Below are 20,777 nucleotides of genomic sequence, written 5' to 3'. Positions count from 1 at the left end.
ATGGGTTCATTGTATATTGTGATACTTCTAGAATTGGTCTGAGTTATGTATTGATGCAGAGAGGTAAGGTTATAACTTATCCCTCGAGACAGCTTAAGCCTCATGAAAAGAAATACCCTACCCATGATCTTGAATTAGCGACTGTTGTGTTTGCTTTAAAAATTTTAAGGCACTATCTTTATGAGGTGTATGTTGATGTGTTCTTGGATCACAAAAGTTTGCAGTATGTATTTACTCAGAGAGAGTTAAATGTCCATCAGAGAAGGTGGTTAGAAGTGTTGAAGGATTATGATATGAGTGTGTTGTATCATTCGGGCAAGGCCAATGCAATGGCAGATGTCCTTAGTAGACTGTCTATGGGCAGTATTGCTCATGTGGAGAATGTTAAGAGAGAGTTAGTTTGGGAAGTTCATCGGTTAGCTAGATTGGGTGTGAGGTTAGTTGACTCAGGTGAAGGGAATATTTGGGTTCAGAGTAGTTCAGAATTTTCTCTAGTCTCTGAAGTGAAAGAGAAGCAGGATAAGGATCCTAGTTTGGTCAAGTTGAAGGGTTCAGTTAAAGACCAAAAGGTAGAAGTTTTCTCCCAAGGGGGAGATGGTGTGTTGAGATACCAGAGTAGATTGTGTGTGTCATGTGTTGATGATTTGAGGCAGCGAATTATGAAAGAAGTGCATGGTGCGCGTAATTCCTTTCATCCAGCAGCCACCAAGATTTACCGCAATTAGCGGGAAGTCTATTGGTGGAGTGGTATAAAGATAGATATAGCAGAATTTTTAACCAAGCGTGCAACTTGTCAACAGTTTAAGGTTGAGCACCAAAGACCTAGTAGCACTTTGCAGGAGTTTGGCATACCCACTTAGAAGTGGGAAGTGGAAAGAGATGAATATGAACTTTGTGACTGGATTACCCCATTCGCGTCGTCAGTGTGATTCGATTTGGGTTATAGTAGATAGATTGACCAAGTCATCTCATTTCTTGCCAGTCCACACGTCCTACACAGCTCAAGAGATTCATGAATTCATCTTCAAGAGCACAAATAGGGATTCAAGTTCAAGATTCCTTAGTAACTGCATCTATTAAGGTATGTGGGGTTATGAACTAGGATACTTCTTTAATCCTTGTGCCTAAAGCTAGTTTTAAAGATGAATTTACATGAGTTTCAATTTAGGGTTCATACTCAATAATCATTATTTGAAGATTGTGATGTTACAAGTGATTTAAATGTTGATTTGCATGTCTATTTCACATCTTTGTGTTGTGATATAATTTTACATATTTCCAATTAAGTTTTTAAGCATGATATTGTGAGTTTAATTTCATTATCCTGATATTGTTGAAGCATTTCAAGAAGTATATTGAGCATGACGTTTTTCTATGAATTTACATGAGTTTAAAGCATGGGTTTTAAAGACCTAAGTTTAAGTATTGATATCTCAACAAGATTATGATTTTAAGCCTCTTTTATAAGTTGTTTACCAAGATTTATGAAAGAAATTGATCTTTTAATCGTAAGCTAAGATAAGGAATCCACATTGTTCACATATAGTTTGAGATTTTAAGAAAGAGAAACATAATTGGTTTTCATTATAAAAGAGAAGCATAATTGATTTTCATTATAAATCCTTGTGCTGTTTTAAGGTGGATTTCCTAAAGTTCTGAGCGATAAGTATGGAAGTAGTATTTAGCACCGAGTTGGGTATGATTCCAAAGGTCCCATGCCCCAGAACTATGCTCCATCGTAGGTGTATGATTTTGCCCATAGTGGGCTAAGATAGTAATCACTTAAGTTAAGTTTCTATTCCGATGGTAAGGGTAGAAAAGCTCTCCCCAATGTGCATAAGACGATGGACTCCATGATAGCTCATATGGTTTATGTCGGTTAGGAAAACCTCCCTAATAGTAAAAGTTAATAAATAGCTTTTGAGTGAATTTTCCTACAGCTTACACAAAAGAGTAAAGAATAACAGAATAGCTTTTAGAAACTAAGTGTAAAGGCTCACAGTGTTATATGTCTGATCAACATATACGTCTATGTGCTATATATTCTCATAATGTAGTTCAAGTGCTCAATTTCAGCAGCGTGAGTCATTTCGAGCATCTTCGACTACATCCCGACAATTGGTGAGTCCTCATAGTTCGAGGACTTAGTCATTTAATTTTTCAACTTATTAGTATAGATAATTCAGTATTTTCAGACAGTTCGAGTATAATACCCAGTACTTTTTCCTAGCTTGAAATCATCTCAAGAATGTTAGAAATATACTTTGAAAGATGAATCCACTTTTGTACTACATGTGGTATTTTCAAGATTTTCATTTTTTGTCATGTGGGAAATTCAATAAGCTTTCCATTGATATAAAATTCGCCTAAATTCGATAATCAAGTTAGAAGTTATGACAATTTCAAGTTTCCATCGTAAAACAGCGCCATATTGGTTAGTGGCGCGCCATGCCACATGCTAAAATGGCAATTGTCCTTTTCCAATGTCTCATCGTGATTTCCTCTGTGTCGCGCCAAAGTTCCAAGTTGCAAAAGAAGGGGAATGCGATGGCTCTATGTCGCGCCATCCCTCAATTTCCCCATTGTCAAAATCCAGTGACACTGCGCGATAGCGCCGCATCGCGCCAAGGGTCCAATTCGGAAAATTTTTACTGAAACTAAATGACGCATCCAAGGTTAAAAGGGTCAACTTTCCAGCTCTATTTAAGTCCTTTAACACGTGATTCAGCCACTTTTCACTTAAAATAGACTAGTTTCTCTCAAGTTTCTCTCAAGAACAAGCTAGGATTTTCATAGAAGATCCAATAAGTTTCACCATCAATCTTCACAGAATCACGAACTAAGGTATGCGTTGTGTTCATTCATGGATTCCTTCCATCCATGAAGATGAAGAACCTTGTTTTATCTATAAATCATGGTTTTTATGTTGTAGGTTATTTGTAATCATGTTCCTAACGTTGATTGATTTCAAAGTTGGAATCTTTGTGTATTTATCATGATATTATGTTACCATGCAAGATAAAATCCATGAATGTAGTTGCTTATGATGTGTAATTTGATGAATTCACTTATGCCCTAAGTTGTGCGTGCAAGGTGGTTGATAAAATGCTTGAAAAAGAAGAAATCATGCTTTATAGCTCAAGACATAAGCTAAATGTGACATGCTTATCATCCTTCTATGTTTAAATGGTTTTCATGTTATTATTGTGAAATGCGTATGTTGTCGGAATGTTCATGATATTAGAATATGAGATTATGATATGATTATCAGCATTCTCGTCCATGTTAGATAGTATGATAACCCTGTACTTCGTGAAATCCACAACTTATTCAATTATGTATTGTTGATGCGGGTATTTTACTTGATAAAGTCGTCCTTCGTCAGTTCCCTTCTATCGAGTCCTGGGGGGTACTTGTACCCAAAACATTAGTTGTGTGCCTAGATCCATGTCATGTTTTCATGATACTCTCAGTCAAGCTATGATCCTTAGACTTCAGACAGTCTTATGACTCAGGAAATCTCCATGATCTCATAAACTCAGTCAGTAATCAGATATCAGTAGTATTCCATCAGTCAACAGAATTCAGTAACTCACTCCATGTTCAGTTCAATAAATCATATTCAGGGTCTATTCAGATGAGAGTAGAAATTAGCACCGAGCGAACCCACGGATAGGAACTCACCTGTTATATGAGGGTGTGATTCTTAGAAGCAATCCTTGCATTCCAAAACTATGTAGCCAGCATAGGTTGAGACATCATAGCCTGCTATATGAGGGTAGATGAGGTGGCTTAGCCTGTTATATAAGGGTTCCCACCGTTCTCACCAGAGTTACCTGTTATATTAGGGTCACTCACATGTTGTCCCTACCAGTGGCGTGGTATTGACACCTTTCTAATCAGGGCATAGGTTGGACCCCAATTCAACTGTAATGCATCATTTGGGGCATGTCGATTAGATGACTACCTCCCACATTCTCAATATCAGTCTCAGTAAAAGAACTCAAATAGTTCTTCAGAATTCAGGACTATCAGATACAGTACAGAACTTAGCTAGTTCCATCAGATTCAGGATTGTCAGATACAGTCACTCATGTTACCAGTTATCAAAATTCAGTCATTAGTCATGTTAGTCATCAGCATACTCATGTTATCACGATTTCAAATATAGTTACTATATATGCATGCATGTATTCTCACGTTCATATTAGTCAGCTAGCCAGTATTGTTCATGCATATAAACCCCATGCATTCAGCCTACCTCTCATGCATACCAGTACATTCAAAGTACTAACGCATTTGCACTATGCTGTCTTATACCATAAGTTCAGAGACACAAGCTCCAGAGCATCAGTAGATTCCAAATATCAACAATCAGAGTTAGCAGTGAGTCCTCATCCTTCGAGGACATGATTATTTCCCTATTATCTCATTAATTAGTTTATTAGTTGGAGTTAGTTGGAGACATGTCCCATCAACTCCTTACTCAGACAGTTCTGTCAATTAGAGGTTTTCCAGACTACTATGTTCAAATAGTTATTTCAGTTGTTTTTGGTATTACATACCCCGTTTAGATGTTATGTTTTACTTCAGTTATGTAAACCTTATGGACTTTCAGTTCATGTTTCCGCATTATTCAGTATATTATGCAGTATACAGGTACAGATATCAGTCATGGGTTAGCTTATGGTTCTTTAGGGTCATGAGCACCGTGTAGTATTCTGGGTACCAGATTTAGGGCGTTACAAACTTGGTATCAAAGCCTAAGGTTTAATAGAGTCCTAGGAATTCTGAAAGCCGCATCTAGTAGAGTTTTGTACGTGAGTGTGTTGCGCGCCACATTTATGTATAGGAGGCTATAAGATGTTTTAGGAACAGTTTCCTCTCTTTTAGTATTCTTGTCGTGCCAGTGAGCATAATCTTAAGTCAATCTCTCAGTCTAATCCATTTCTCCCTTTCTTCTACAGAACATGCCTCCTAAGAGAAGAAATGGGAATCAGCCAGCCCCTCCAAGCTGCATTCACTACTCTTGCTAACTCAGTTGCTGCTCAGAATAAATGACCAGCTGTCATTCCATCTAATCCAGTGGCAAATTCAGCTGCAGCCAGGATTCGAGATTTCACCCAAATGAATCCTCCATCCTTTCTTGGGTCTAAGATAGATGAGGACCCTCAAGAATTCCTAGATCAGGTGCAAAAGGTTACAGACATAATAAGGGTTACATCTAGTGAGAGTGCTGAGCTAGCTGCACATCAATTGCAGAATGTGGCTCATACTTAGTTCAAGCAGTAGAAGTCAGAGAGGGCAGACGATGCAGGGTCAGTAGAGTGGGAGGAATTTGCTTCAGCGTTCCTTGATACATTCTTTCCCCTAGAGCTTAGAGAAGCTAAGGTGCTAGAATTCATCAACCTCAAGCAGGGCAATATGACAGTGAAAGAATATTCTCTTAAGTTTACTTAATTAGCCAGATATGCCCCTTATGTGGTTGCAGATAGCAAGGCAAGGATAAGTAAGTTTGATTCAAAGGTGAATGATAGCGTGGTTAATGAGTGTAGATCCGCCATGCTGAATAGTGATATGAAATTAGCCAGGCTCATGACTCATGCTCAGTAGATAGAAGAGCAGAAGATTAAGATGAGGGAGAAGCAGAATAAGAGAGCGAAGACAGGTAGTTTCAACTTTGCTCAGCCTAAGTCAGAAGGAGGAAACCGTTCTCAATTTCGTCCTAAGTCAACAGTTCCAGTTCCTTCTTCAGCCAGTACTCCAGTTCCTAAGTTCAGAGAGGGTAACAAAGATAAAGCGCCAGGCTCTAAGTCCCAGGGTAGTGTTAGCAGTGCCCGTACCTATCCTCTTTGCCAGACTTGTGGCAAGCACCATCAGGGTATTTGCACAGCTGGCAGTGGTATTTGTTTCAGATGTGGCAAGCCAGGCCACAGAGTCAGAGACTTTCCTCAGCCAGGCCCTCAAGGTCAACAGAATCGCTCCTCAGCTCAGTCCAATTGCCCAAATCAGCAGGGTGCTACCTCCAGTGCTACTAATGGGCAACGCACAAATCGTCTCTATGCTCTTCAGTCCCAACAAGGTCAGGAAAATTCTCCTGATGTGGTTACCGGTATGTTACAAATCTTTCATGTGCATGTTTACGCTTTGCAAGATCCAAGAACTTCTTTGTCTTTTGTCACTCCTTATATAGCAGTCGATTTTGGAGTCAGTCCCAAAATTCTAGCAGAGCCCTTTTCAGTCCCTACCCCAGTGGGTAAAACCATCATAGCCCGATAGGTATACAGGAACTGCCTGGTTATAATATCTCAGAAAGTTACCTCAGTAGACTTAGTCGAATTAGAGATGACTGATTTGTCATTCTCGACATGGATTGGCTTTATTCCTGCTATGCCACAGTCGACTGCAAAAATAGAATAGTCCAGTTTCAGTTTCCAAATAAAACCATCCTAGATTGGAAGGTAGTGTATCAGTTTTCAAAGGTCAGCTTGTTTCCTACCTTCGGACATAGAAAATGATATCTAAAGGATGTGTCTATCATCTTGTTTAAGTTAAGGACACTAGTTCTAAAAGTCCTAGTCTTGAATCAGTCCCAGTAGTGAATGAATATTCAGATGTCTTTCCCGAAGATCTTCCAGGAATTCCTTCCGAAAGGGAAATAGACTTCGGTATTGATCTTCTTCCAGATACTCAGTCTATCTCTATTCTGCCATACAGAATGGCACCAGCAGAACTCAAAGAACTGAAAGAACAATTGAAGGATCTCTTAGATAAGGGATTCATCAGAACCAGCATTTCCCTATGGGGCGCTCCAGTATTATTTGTGCGCAAGAAAGACAGTTCTTTCAGAATGTGTATCGGTTAAGAACAAGTATCCTCTTCCTATAATCGATGACTTGTTTGACCAACTTCAGGGGGACAGTTATTTCTGTAAGATAGATTTCAAATCTGGCAATCATCAGCTTAGAGTTAGGGAATGTGACATTCCGAAAATAGTTTTCCAAACTCAGTATGGTCACTTCAAATTTCTAGTCATGTCATTTGGTCTTACCAACACCCCAACCACTTTCATGGACTTGATGAACCGTCTATTCAAGCAGTACTTGGACATATTTGTCATAGTCTTCATAGATGATATTCTGGTTTATTCCCGCAGTAAGCGCGATAATGCAGACCATCTCGGGATAGTACTTCAGACTCTCAGAGATCATCAGCTATCCGCTAAATTCAGTAATTAAGAGTTTTGGCTAAGGTCATAGCATTCCTTGGTCACATCATTTCCGGTGATGGCATTAGAGTAAATCCTCAAAAGACCAAAGCAGTAAGAAACTGGCCTCGCCCTGTCTCTCCATCAGATATTAGGAGTTTCTTGGGTTTGGCTGGCTATTACAGATGGTTTGTTGAGGGATTTTCTTCTATTGCATCTCCTATGTCCAGATTGACTCAGAAGAAAATCAAGTTTCAGTGGTCAGATCCTTGTGAGAAGAGTTTTTAGGATTTGAAGACTCGACTCACCTCAGCTCCAGTTTTAGCTCTTCCAGATGGTCCAGATGGGTTCGTAGTGTATTGTGATGCATCTAGAGTAGGTTTGGGTTGTGTCCTCATGCAGCATGGTAAGGTCATAGCCTACGCCTCCAGACAGCTTAAACCCCATGAGAAGAATTATCCTACTCATGACTAAGTTAGCCGCCGTAGTCTTTGTCTTGAAGATTTGGAGACATTATCTCTACGGAGTTCATGTAGATGTCTTCACAGATCATAAGAGTCTTCAGTATGTCTTTTCTCAGAAAGATCTCAATCTTCATCAGAGAAGGTGGTTAGAGCTCTTGAAAGATTATGACATGAGTGTTCTCTATCATCCGGGCAAGGCCAATGTAGTGGCCGATGCTCTCAGTAGACTGTCTATGGGTAGTGTTGCTCATATGGATGACAGTAAGAAGAAGTTAGCTCAGGAAGTACATTAGCTTTCCAGACTAGGCGTTCGCTTAGTCGATACAGATGAAGGTGATATATAGGTTTAGAGTAGTTTAGAATCATCTCTAGTTTCCAAGGTGAAAAAAAAGCAAGATATAGATCCCAGCCTTGTCAAGTTGAAAGAGTCAATTCAAGATCAGAAAGTAGAGGTTTTCTCCCAAGGAGGAGATAGTGTTTTGCGTTGTCGAGGTCGCCTCTGTGTTCCAGGTGTAGATGACTTAAGGCAGCGAATTCTTGTAGAAGCGCATGGTGCGCGCCACTCTAATCATCCAGGGGCCACAAAGATGTATCGCAACTTGCGGGAAGTCTATTAGTGGAGTGGGATGAAGAGAGATATTACAGAGTTTGTGGCTAAGTACTCTACATATCAGCAGGTTAAGATAGAGCATCAGAAGCCTAGTGGTCCTATGCAGGAGTTCATTATTCCTACTTAGAAGTGGGAAGAAGTGAACATAGACTTTGTGACAGGTTTGCCTCAAACTCATCATCAGCATGATTCAGTCTGGGTCATTATAGACAAAATGACCAAATCAGCCCATTTCCTTTCAGTCTATACCTCTTATTCAGCCGAGGATTATGCCAAACTCTACATCAGGGAGTTGGTCAAATTGTACGGTGTTTCGCTATTTATTATCTCAGACAGAGGTACCCAATTCACCTCTTATTTCTAGAAAGCGTTCCAAAAGGGTCTTGTACCCAAGTTAAATTTAAGTACAGCCTTTCATCCTTAGACAGATGGTCAAGCAGAAAGGACCATTCAAACTCTAGAAGATATGCTAAGGGCGTGTACAATTAATTTCAAGGGTAGTTGGGATGACCACTTGCCTTTGATTGAGTTTGCATACAACAGCTATCATTCCAGTATTCACATGGCTCCATTCGAAGCTCTCTATGGTAGGAAATGTAGATCTCCAATTGGTTGGTTCGAAGTTAGTGAGGCCTCAGTTATAGGGCCTGACTTGGTATTCAATGCCTTAGAAAAAGTTTAGTTGATTAGAGAACGACTCCGGGCTGCTCAGAGCCTACAGAAGTCTTATGCAGATGTTCATAGAAAAGATCTCGAGTTTGAGATTGGTGACTATGTCTATCTAAAGATCTATCCCATAAAGAGAGTGAAGCGGTTCCGTAAGAAAGGGAAACGCAGTTCCCGATATGTCGGTCCCTTCAAGATTCTCAGTCAATTCGGCAAGGTAGCTTATGAGCTCGAATTGTCTTCAGATCTAGCCTTAGTTCATCCAGTCTTCGATGTCTCCTTGCTCAAGAAGTGTATAGGTGACCCAGCAGTTGTAGTCCCTATTCAGAGTATCGATGTTCAGAATAGCCTCTCTTATGAAGAGATTCCAGTCGAAATCCTAGACTATTAGACTCGTAGATTGAGGAACAAAAAAGTCCCTCTAGTTAAAGTTCTTTGCCGAAATCAGTCCGTCGAGGGAGCTACTTGGGAAGCAGAAGTAGATATGCGTACTAAATATCCTCACCTCTTCTCCGCCAACTTAGATCAAGCTCAAGGTAACAGTTTTCCTTAAGAATACTCAGTTTCATATTCAGTGTTCATCACAGACTTGGTATCAAGTACCATCGCATATTCAGTCATGCATTTATGTATCGGTTCAGTTATATAATTATGCATCAGACATGTATTCTCATTAGGAGAAATTTAGTTCCTCAGAACACCCCGTTATGCATTCATGAATCAATTACACATGCATCATATATGCATGTTCAATATGATATGTTTAGTTATCAGTCATGTCAGTCATGAGATCATGTTCCAGTTATTCATGTTCAGTATGTACGTCGGTTATTTTCTCCCCTCACTCTCAATCTCATTCGAAGATGAATGTTCTCAAGGGAGAGATATTGTAATACCTCGTACTTTTTCCTAGCTTGAAATTGTCTCAAGAATGTTTTGAAAGATGAATCCACTTTTGTACTACATATGGTATTTTCAAAATTTTCACTTTTTGTCATGTGGGAAATTCAATAAGCTTTCCTCAATATGAAATTCGCCTAAATTCAATAACCAGGTAACAAGTTATGACTATTTCAAGTTCCCATCATAAAACAGCATCATATTGGTCAGTGGCGCGCCGCGCCACAAGGTAAAATGACAATTGTCCTTTTCCAGTGTCTCAGCGTGATTTTCTCTGTGTCGTGCCAAAGTTCCAGGTCGCAAAAGAAGGGGCAATGCGATGGCTCTACGTCGCACCATCCCACAATTTTCCAATTGTGAAAATCCAGTGACACGACACGATAGCGTCGCGTCGCGCAAAGGGTCCAATTTGGGAAATTTTTACTAAAATTAAATGACGCAACCAGGGTTAAAAGGGTCAACTTTCCAGCTCTATTTAAGTTCTTTAACACGTGATCAGCCACTTTTCACTCAAAATATACTAGTTTCTCTCAAGTTTCTGTAACACCCCGATTTGCTGAAACGGAATGCTACACGGTGCTCATGACCCCGAAGGACCACAAGCTAACCCATGATTAATATCTGTACCTGTATACTGCAAATCATGAGGTAATAATGCGGAATACATAGAATTGTAAGGCCATAAGGTTCAACTGAATACAATCATGTGGGTGAAAATACCCAAAACAACTCAATCTGGACATAAATCTTAACATAAATCTGAAAGTAAATCTGAAAGCCTCTAAACTGTCTGAATAAGGAGTTGAAGGTACATGTCTCCAACTAACTCCGTAAAACTGAACTAAAGAAATAAGTAAATGAATCAAATCATATTGTCCTTGGATCAATGAGGACTCACTGTGTCTCTGTGACTAGAGTGTTACCGCTATTGCTGGGCTAGAGCTCGTGTCTCGAAACCTATGGTGTAACATGAAAAGAAAGCACCATAGCGCAAATGCATCAGTACAACTAGAGTACTGAGTATACGAGGAAGGTAGGCTGAACATAAAGGGTTTCATGCATGAACAATACTGACTAACTAATATGAATGTGGGAGTGCAAACATACATATATAAAAATTGGGACCATGAATACGTGATAGCATGACCTGTAAGCTAATACATGGTTTATTGATAACTATCATGACTGATACTAAAACTGATAACATGGACGACTGTATCTAACAGTCCTGTATATACTGAAATTTGAAGAACACCCTGAGTTCTTTCACTGAGACTGATACTGAAACTGTGGGAAGTAGTGTTTAACTGACATGCCCCATGTATGCCGTTATGGCTAAGCTGGGGTCCAATCTCTACCCCGACTGGAGGGGTGTCAATACCGTGCCACGGGTAAGGACAGCGTGTGAGTGACCCTTATCTGGCGGGTACTCAATGAGAATGGTGAGAACCCTAAACTGACGAGTTAAGCCACCTCATCAACCCTAATCTGACGGGTTAAGAAGTCTCAACCTACGCTGGCTACGTAGTTCTGGAACACAAGGATGACTACTAAGAATCACACCCTGAACTGGCGGGTGAGTTACCATCCTTGGGTTCACTCGGTCCTAACCTCTACTCCCATCTGGAGGGACTGAACATGAATAACTGACTGTACATGACTTAATCTTACTGAATTCCGTTGACTGGCGAAATGTTACTGATATCTGACAACTAAGATCATGAGGTTTTCCTAAGTCACATGACTGACTGAAGTCTATGGAATCATAGCTTGAGTTCGGAAATCGTGAAACATGACATAGATCTAGGCACACAGCTATAGTTTTAGGGTACAAGTACCCCCAAGACTCGATGGAAGGAAACTGACACACATGACTGACTTGATCATAAGAGTAGAGTCCATAATTTATAATATCATAAGTAGGGATCTCATACTAAGCATGGTTATCAACAATGTATTGCATGGAAAGGATTTCATATCACATGGAAGTACTTGCACAATCTTAATATCATGTTCATTGCATAATCATATTGGCAACACATAATAATAGCATGGAAGTTCATGTGGATTGCATGGTTATCATACATCCTGTTCATAAGTAGGATTCGCAAGTAAACATAGCATAATCTCATAAAAATAGTTCATGAGTATTCCAAAAATATTTACAAGGCACATTATCAATCATAGAAGTCATTGGAACGTAAGGGCATATCATGAATCCTTCACTTAGTCACAATTTAGCTATATTGCATGATTTCTAGTTCCTTAGGAATTTTATAAAACACCTTACATGCACATCTTAAGCATAGGTGAATTCATCAAATTATACATCATGAACAACCAAATTTACATGTTTCCAACTCATATGATATCATGAATTCACAAAAACATATAAAAATTCCATCTTGGGAATCACCCAATATCAACAACATGATCATCAACACCCAACAATATAGAAATCATACTTTATAATGAAAAAGAGGAAAACAAACAAGCATCAACATGGGTATGATCATATCACCACAATCAACCAAGCTTTTGTATTTTAAAGATTGATTCTTGAACTCCACGGACAAAAGGAATCCGTGGATGAACACTACGCATACCTTAGAAGGAAGATTCTTGATGATTGACAGAGGAATTTCCTTGAAATCGGATCTTCAAGCTTAGTTATGTAATCCTAGTTGTTTTTCTCCTTTAGTGCTCTTGGATGATGAGCTTTGAGATGAAAATAGGGTTGCAGTATGTTTAGAAGATATATATTTCGTAGGGTTAAGTTTAGGGACGTGTAAGGAGTATTTAAAGACTTAATTACCTTTAAAATAACTCAAGACTGAGTGTTTTTGACACCTGGAATTGACTTAGGCGGTGCCCAAGTGATCGCTTATGCTTGGGTTGGGCGGTGCCTAACCAATCGCCTATGCTTACTGTCTCTCACGAAAATGGGCATAACTTTTCGCTCGGGTATTGAATTAAGGCGAAATTGATATCGTTGGAAAGCTAATTCGATTCTCTACAATTTGGTGGGTCTAATCGGCCAAAATACCACATTAACATTGAGTTATACTCATTCAAAGATGACCCTTGCAAAATCGAACACTAAAACTTGATGGATTCAAAAACTCTTAGCTTGTATTACCTTAAGAGACTCATATGAACATGCTTAATGGATCATAAGCTATCCTATCACTAGGATATTCATGGTAAGTCATGTACTCAAGTATGAATCACAGGATAGGAGATTTCATACGTAGGAATACTTATTCACTTCCTAGCTTAGAAACATGCGGGGTATTACAGTTTCTCTACAGAACAAGCTAGGATTTTCATAGAAGATCCAATTTCAAGAAAGTTTCACCGTCAATCTTCACGAAATCACAAACTAAGTTATGCGTTGAGTTCATTCATGGATTCTTTCCATCCATGAAGCTAAAGAACCTTGTTTTATCTATAAATCATGGTATTTATGTTGTGGGTTATTTGTAACCATGTTGCTAACATTGATTGATTTCAAAGTTGGAATCTTTGGGTGTTTATCATGATATTATGTTACCATGCAAGATAAAATCCATGAATTTAGTTGCTTATGATGTGTAATTTGATGAATTCACTTATGCCCTAAGTTGTGCATGCAAGGTGGTTGATAAAATGCTTGAAAAAGCAGAAATCATGCTTTATAGCTCAAGACATAAGCTAAATGTGACATGTTTGTCATCCTCCTATGTTTAAATGGTTTCCATGCTATCATTATGAAATGTGTATGTTGACGGAATGGCCATGATATTAGAATATAAGATTATAATATGATTATCAGCATTCTCGTCCATGTTAGATAGTATGATAACCCTGTACTTCGTAAAATCCACAACTTATTAAATTATGTATTGTTGATGTGGGTCTTGTACTTGATAAAGTCATGCTTCGTTAGTTCCCTTCTATCGAGTCCTGGGGGTACTTGTACCCGAAACATTAGTTGTGTGCCTAGAACCATGTCATGTTTTCATGATACTCTTAGTCAAGCTATGATCCTTAGACTTCAGACAGTCTTATGACCCAGGAAATCTCCATGATCTCATAAACTCAGTCAGTTGTCAGATATCAGTAGTATTCCATCAGTCAACAGAATTCAGTAACTCAGTCCATGTTCAGTTCAGTAAATCATGTTCAGGGTCTATTCAGATGAGAGTAGAAATTAGCACCGAGCGAACCCAAGGATGGGAATTCACCTATTATATGAGGGTGTGATTCTTAGAAGCAATCCTTGCATTCCAAAACTATATAGCCAGCATAGGTTGAGACATCATAGTCTGCTATATGAGGGTAGATGAGGTGGTTTAGCCTGCTATATGAGGGTTCCCACCGTTCTCACTAGAGTTACATGTTATATTAGGGTCAGTCACATGTTGTCCTTACCAGTGACGTGGTATTGACACCCTTCCAATCAGGGCATAGATTGGACCCCAATGCAACTGTAATGCATTATTTGGGGCATGTCGGTTAGGTGACTACCTCCCACAGTCTCAATATCAGTCTCAGTAAAAGAACTCAAATAGTTCTTCAGAATTCAGGACTATCAGATACAGTACGGAACTTAGCTAATTCCATCAAATTCAGGACTGTCAGATACAGTCACTCATGTTATCAGTTATCAGAATTCAATCATTAGTCATGTTAGTCATCAGCATCCTCATGTTATCACGATTTCAGATATAGTTACTATGTATGCATGCATGTATTCTCACATTCATATTAGTCAGTTAGCCAGTATTGTTCATGCATATGAACCCCATGCATTCAGCCTATCTCACATTCATACCAGTACATTCAAAGTACTAACGCATTTGCGCTATGGTGTCTTATACCATAGGTTCAGAGACACGATCAGGCTCCAGAGCATCAGTAGATTCCAAATATCAGCTGTCAGAGTTAGCAGTGAGTCCTCATCCTTCGAGGACATGATTATTTTTCTATTATCTCATTAATTAGTTTATTAGTTGGAGTTAGTTGGGGACATGTCCTATCAACTCCTTATTCAGACAGTTCAGTCAATTAGAGGCTTTCTAGACTACTATGTTCAGATAGTTATTTCAGTTGTTTTGGGTATTTCATACCCCATTTAGATGTTATGTTTTACTTCAGTTATGTGAACCTTATGGCCTTTCAGTTCATGTTTTCGCATTATTCAGTATATTATGCAGTATACAGGTACAGATATCATCATGGGTTAGCTTGTGGTCCTTCAGGGTCATGAGCATCATGTAGCATTTTGGATACCAGATTCGGAGCATTACATTGAGTTAGCTGGGGTCCTGTCCGAGTGGCTCTCTAGCATTAGTAGTAGAGACTTGTCAGACTGCTAGATTTGCTTTAGATTTTCAGTATTGATAGATCAGACTCTTGAGTTCAATATTTTTCAAATATTATATTCAGACATCTCCAGCTTAACTCATATAGAATTCCGCATTTTAGCTTTGATTATATGTCTATAATTCTCTATTATGAGCTTTAGATTTAGTAGAAGGCTTACAGGGTTAGCTTGAGGCTATTCGTAGTCTTGAGCACCGTATGACATCTCGGGACCCGTTTTCGAGGCGTTACAGTCTTTGTTCATAATTTTTTTTAATCACATTTCTACTCATTCACCTTCAAGAATGGTTATTACAGGTCTCATTTTCTTTAATTAATGGATTATAATCATATGTACATGTTTTATAAATTTTCATTAGAAGCTCATTTTCATGTCTTGAAATTTATCATATGTACAAGACTCACATCAATATCACTTTGAAAGGACAAATGCATCACTACTTTATGTTTCTTTATTTTGATGGATTATTTATAAAACTTATCAATTAAGTTGAACGATAACCGCATGGTTAATACCTTTCATATAATAATTATTACCTTAATCTTTTGAAGGACCATCTGTAAAGCCCATAATGTTCTTCCTTTTTATCATTACCACAGTGATGATCAATGTTTTGCCATTTGTAATGTTCATGTTCATTTGTACAATCATAATAGTGATTTGGTCATCGTTCAGATTTATCATGTATTGCTTTCACATTTAATCCATGGAATAGAGCATATTCAATAAAACGGGCTTCACAATTTTTGTCAAAAGCATATCAATTTGCTCAGTCATCATCAACATATTGCGTTGAGACTTGAATTGAATTTCTTATCCATATATTTGGTCATATTTGAGACTGAACCCAACTATCACAATGATGACTATTTTTTTTCCTTCACACCTATATTTATACATTCAATGACTTGTCTTCTTTCAGACATATTTTACATTGTTGCCACATTCACATAAGAGAATGGAGCAAACTAATTGGATGGATTTCATGACTTTTAACTGAAAGTATATTATTGGGTGGATTTCATTATCCATTACTATGGTGCATGAGGACTTAAACCCAATGTCTTACCCACGTAAAAGTGTGTTAGGCTATAATACAATAGGATTAGAACAAACATCTTATCATCATGGTGCAATGGGACTTGAACCCGATGTCTTACCTCCATAAAGTCATATTAGCCTATAATATGTTGATACATGAACTCAACATCTTATCATCAAGGTGTATCAAGACTTGAATTCGATGTCTTATTCTTACCGTGTGTTGGGACTTGAACCCACCGTCTTACCTTCATATAATATTTATCACAAGTTGTCTCATTCGCTTCGAGAAATGAAGCAGAATTTTGAGTATCCACAATTAGACATAAAATAATCACATTATTAAAAAAATTCTATGAGCAACAGAGCAGTTTATTAATAATAAACATATCAAGCATTTGAAAACATTTAACTTTAATGATCATAATAACCAATCATAATTAATAATACCTTGAACGTACTATCACTTAATTAAATAGCTACAAAGTTAAATTTTTATTTATATCAAGCCCTTATGAAAATATTTATTTGCAATTTAATGGTCGTATATTCTTATAATTTTGTAATTGACATTGCTAAGGAGACGGATATGTATTTCGTAATGATACTATTAACATTTAATAAAGATACATCTAATGTTGATATCCAAATAAATATGATCATCATATCTCTTAAATATAAAAAAAAAAACTCAAAATATAATTAAAATTACATTGACATTTTAAGGATAATCAAACAATACCAAATATGAGCTAGAATATATACATATATAAATATATATACACATATATAAATATCTATATATATTTATATATGTATATATATATTTATATATGTATATATATATAAAGTAAGAACAACAAGAATAAAGGGAGAAGAGGGAGACTTCATCATTTCTCTTGAGGATGAGAGATCATCTTGATTGTTGAGAATACAATGAACAAGACCCCTCTATTTATAGGGGAAAATACTCCTATTTCCTGACTAAAAGACAGATACTTCAAATCCTGATAGATATCAACTAGATCTTGATAGATCTTATTAGATTTTGATAAACATTCACTATAATGTAAATACATCTATAACACTCCCCCTTGAATGTCTAGATAGATAATGTGCCTCGTTAAAACCTTACTAGAAAAAACTCAGTGGGAAAAAAATCTAGTGAAGGAAAAAGAGCACATCTCTAACAATACGCATATAGGCTGCCTCATTAAAAACCTTACAAGGAAAACTCAATGGGATAAAACCTTGAAAGGGAAAAAGAGTACAGCGCGTATTTGCTCCCCTAATGAGAACATCCTTAAACCTTTGCATCCCGATCTTGTGCACCATCTTCTTGAAAGTTGCAGTTGAAGGAGACTTGGTGAATACATCAGCCACATTGCCACTTGAACGAATCTGTTGCACGTTAATATCACCATTCTTTTAGAGCTTATGTATAGAAAAGCTTTGATGAAGTGTGCTTCGTTCTTTTTCCTTTTATGAATCCTCCCTTAAGATGTGCTATATATGCATGTTGCATTATCTCTGTATAAAATTGTGGGTACATTGTCATATTTCAAACCACATTTTTCTCGAATGAGATATATCATGGATGTCAACCACACACATTCTCAGTTCACTTCATGAATAGCTATTATCTCAACATGATTCGATGAAGTGGATACGATAAACTGTTTTGTATATCTCCAAGATATGACAGTATCCCCACATGTGAACATATAGCCTGTTTGAGATCGAGCTTTATGCGGGTCAGATAAGTACCCAACATCAGCATAGCCAACAAGATCGGGACTGCAAGTTTTAGAATAAAGTAAGCTCAGGCCTTTTATCCCATTTTGATGTCTCCTATTAGGAGCAGAAATATACCTTGCTAATAAAATAATCAAAAGGCTATATCATGCTTTGTAGTATTTGCAAGATACATTAGTACACCAATTGGACTAAGATATGATACTTCAGGACCGATCTAATTTGGTATGTTTCTCATTTCAGCAAATAATCTTATTGCTTTTGAAAACTCTCTAAGAGTTTCAATGATTTTCAAACCATCAATTTATCCCTTATAAGGATAATAAACAAGTTTCCCAGAAACTTTATATGCTTCGGACATTTTTGAATCCTTTAGGGATTTTTATATAGATTATTGTCAAGTGATAATATCCAACATGTCAAGTGTGACATCTTCAAATGTCTAGACTGCAAATCAAATCAGTTTTACGCTTACCAAAATGCATCCTTTCAGATCACTTGATAAATGTTTCTACGTCAGCATGCTTAAATAAACGTAGAATTTAGATCCTCGTAATCTTTTGCAACATTGTGTCAATATTGTATCAAAGATACTGATTATATATCATTTCATATTGTTTCACACTGTGACATAACATTTTGAGATCTCATCACTTCATTATTTTCAAGTACCTGAACCTTTCATAAGGTTTCATGAAGTGTTATGTCGTAGGCTTTTCAAAAGCACATTGCCTTCTTATTATGATTATTTGCTCTTTATTTTTCAACGATTATTTCATTTAGAACCGATTAGTCTACCATGCTTCACGCATGCATAGACTTTGTCCTTTAGGGACACAAAATAGGAGCACTTGCAGCTTAAGCATGAAATGCTTTCAACATTTGAATTATCTTTTGAATGAGGATCTGATAATAATTCCTAACATGTTTCATAGCTGCTTATAATCTCCCCCTTATATTAGAAAAACTAACATTCATCCTCATTCTTTTTTGAGGAATCAATCTTTGTGCATCATGGTATATTCATTAATCGTATACTGCACATCAAAACTATTAGATGGAATAGTTGGTTCCTGACTTAGAACCAACTTTGAGGGGAAATTAATTGTAATTCATTGGTTTGATGCATACAAGTACTTTTGTATATAATATTTCAAACCAACACATGAAGTTTTTGTTCTCAATGGTTTAACTATTTATTGAAGGCATTCGATGCTAAACCATGATCATCAAGATGAATTGTCTTGATTGCACAATCTGAAAGTTATGTTCTTAACTCAATTTTATTGAGCAAGCGACTTTATGAATGTCAAACTACTGGTTGACAATAAACGCACATTTGATCATCTTATATTGATGCATCTTAATAGATCACATGACTGGTGAACGGGCCTATATTCACCTTTTATACTTTTCAGATTTTAAGGGATCCAATCCCAATATTAGTTGGTCCAACCAACTTATTATGAGAACAAGCAACATTAAAAGTAGTGAAGAATTTTCTAATTCTTCAATATATGTTACATACTCAGTATGCACATCTTTGAAATGTCACAATCATTCATATCAATTTATGAACTTTTATACTAGTAAACTCCAAGTTTACCGTGACATGTACCTTTATTCTTTAGTAAATTTCAGATTTACTATTACATTAATAAATTTCAGATTTACTACTTCAGAAGTAGATTTCAAAATAACTTTTCTCAATTATTCAGCCTTTTTCGGAGGTGAGTTGTGATACCATCACAATCAAGTACACATTTGCATTAATAAGCTTCTCATTCCCCATGAATGAAATATAATCATGTCTTAATATGATAGCTATTACAAAAGCAAATTGAGGCATACATATGATTTATTGCTACCACATTCAATTCAAGGAATAGAGCATATTTAATTGGACATGTTTCACTAAATACTCATTATTTTGTCTTAGCCATCATAATATCATCAATATGGTGCATTGAGATTCAAACTCAACGTCTTATTCATATAAAGGCGTCTTAGGCATAAATCGGTGGGACTTGAACCCAACATATTATCATCCCTTTTGACAATATTGTTCTTGAAGAATAAATTTTTAAACATAAATGGTTCCAAACCAATTATTTTTCCTCAAATCCAACAATAATTATATTATTAGTAGCAAAAGACAAATAACATAAGGAATTACTAACCTTGAAATCATTTAGATTTATAATCTCACTTTGTTTGGTAGAGTCTCGTGCAGATAACCTGTATAAAAGGGATATTGATATGTAATTTACAATGAAGGAACCCTTTTATTTATAGGAAAAATTTACTTCTAGTATAAGTAAAAGACAGATACTTCAAATCCTGATAGATATCAACTAGATCTTGATAGATCTTATTAAATCTTGATAGACATTCACTATAATGTAAATACATTTATAACAATATATATATATATATATATATATATATATACTAGATGGTGAAGCCCATGCTAGCGCGGACCCAATAATAATGACGTGGCTATTGTTTGATCGTGCCTAGATAGAACGATTTTGAATTGGGAATGCCAAATATAGATGGTATGATTGTGACCATGTTTAAGTTCTCATATAGTCAAACAACGACACAGAAATAGCTTTTCTTCATTGTGGCCAACCACAAATTTATAGCTCGTTCATCAAATTAGAAATTAGAGAACACATCGAAAAAGAATCTACAGACTTAGAGAGAAATGACGGTGACTATATCACAGAGGTTCAAATGCATAAAACAGGCCTCAGGTAAACA

This window comes from Capsicum annuum, chromosome 12 (assembly GCF_002878395.1).
Source record: "Capsicum annuum cultivar UCD-10X-F1 chromosome 12, UCD10Xv1.1, whole genome shotgun sequence".
Taxonomy (NCBI): domain Eukaryota; kingdom Viridiplantae; phylum Streptophyta; class Magnoliopsida; order Solanales; family Solanaceae; genus Capsicum; species Capsicum annuum.
Note: the sequence above shows the minus strand (reverse complement) of the source record.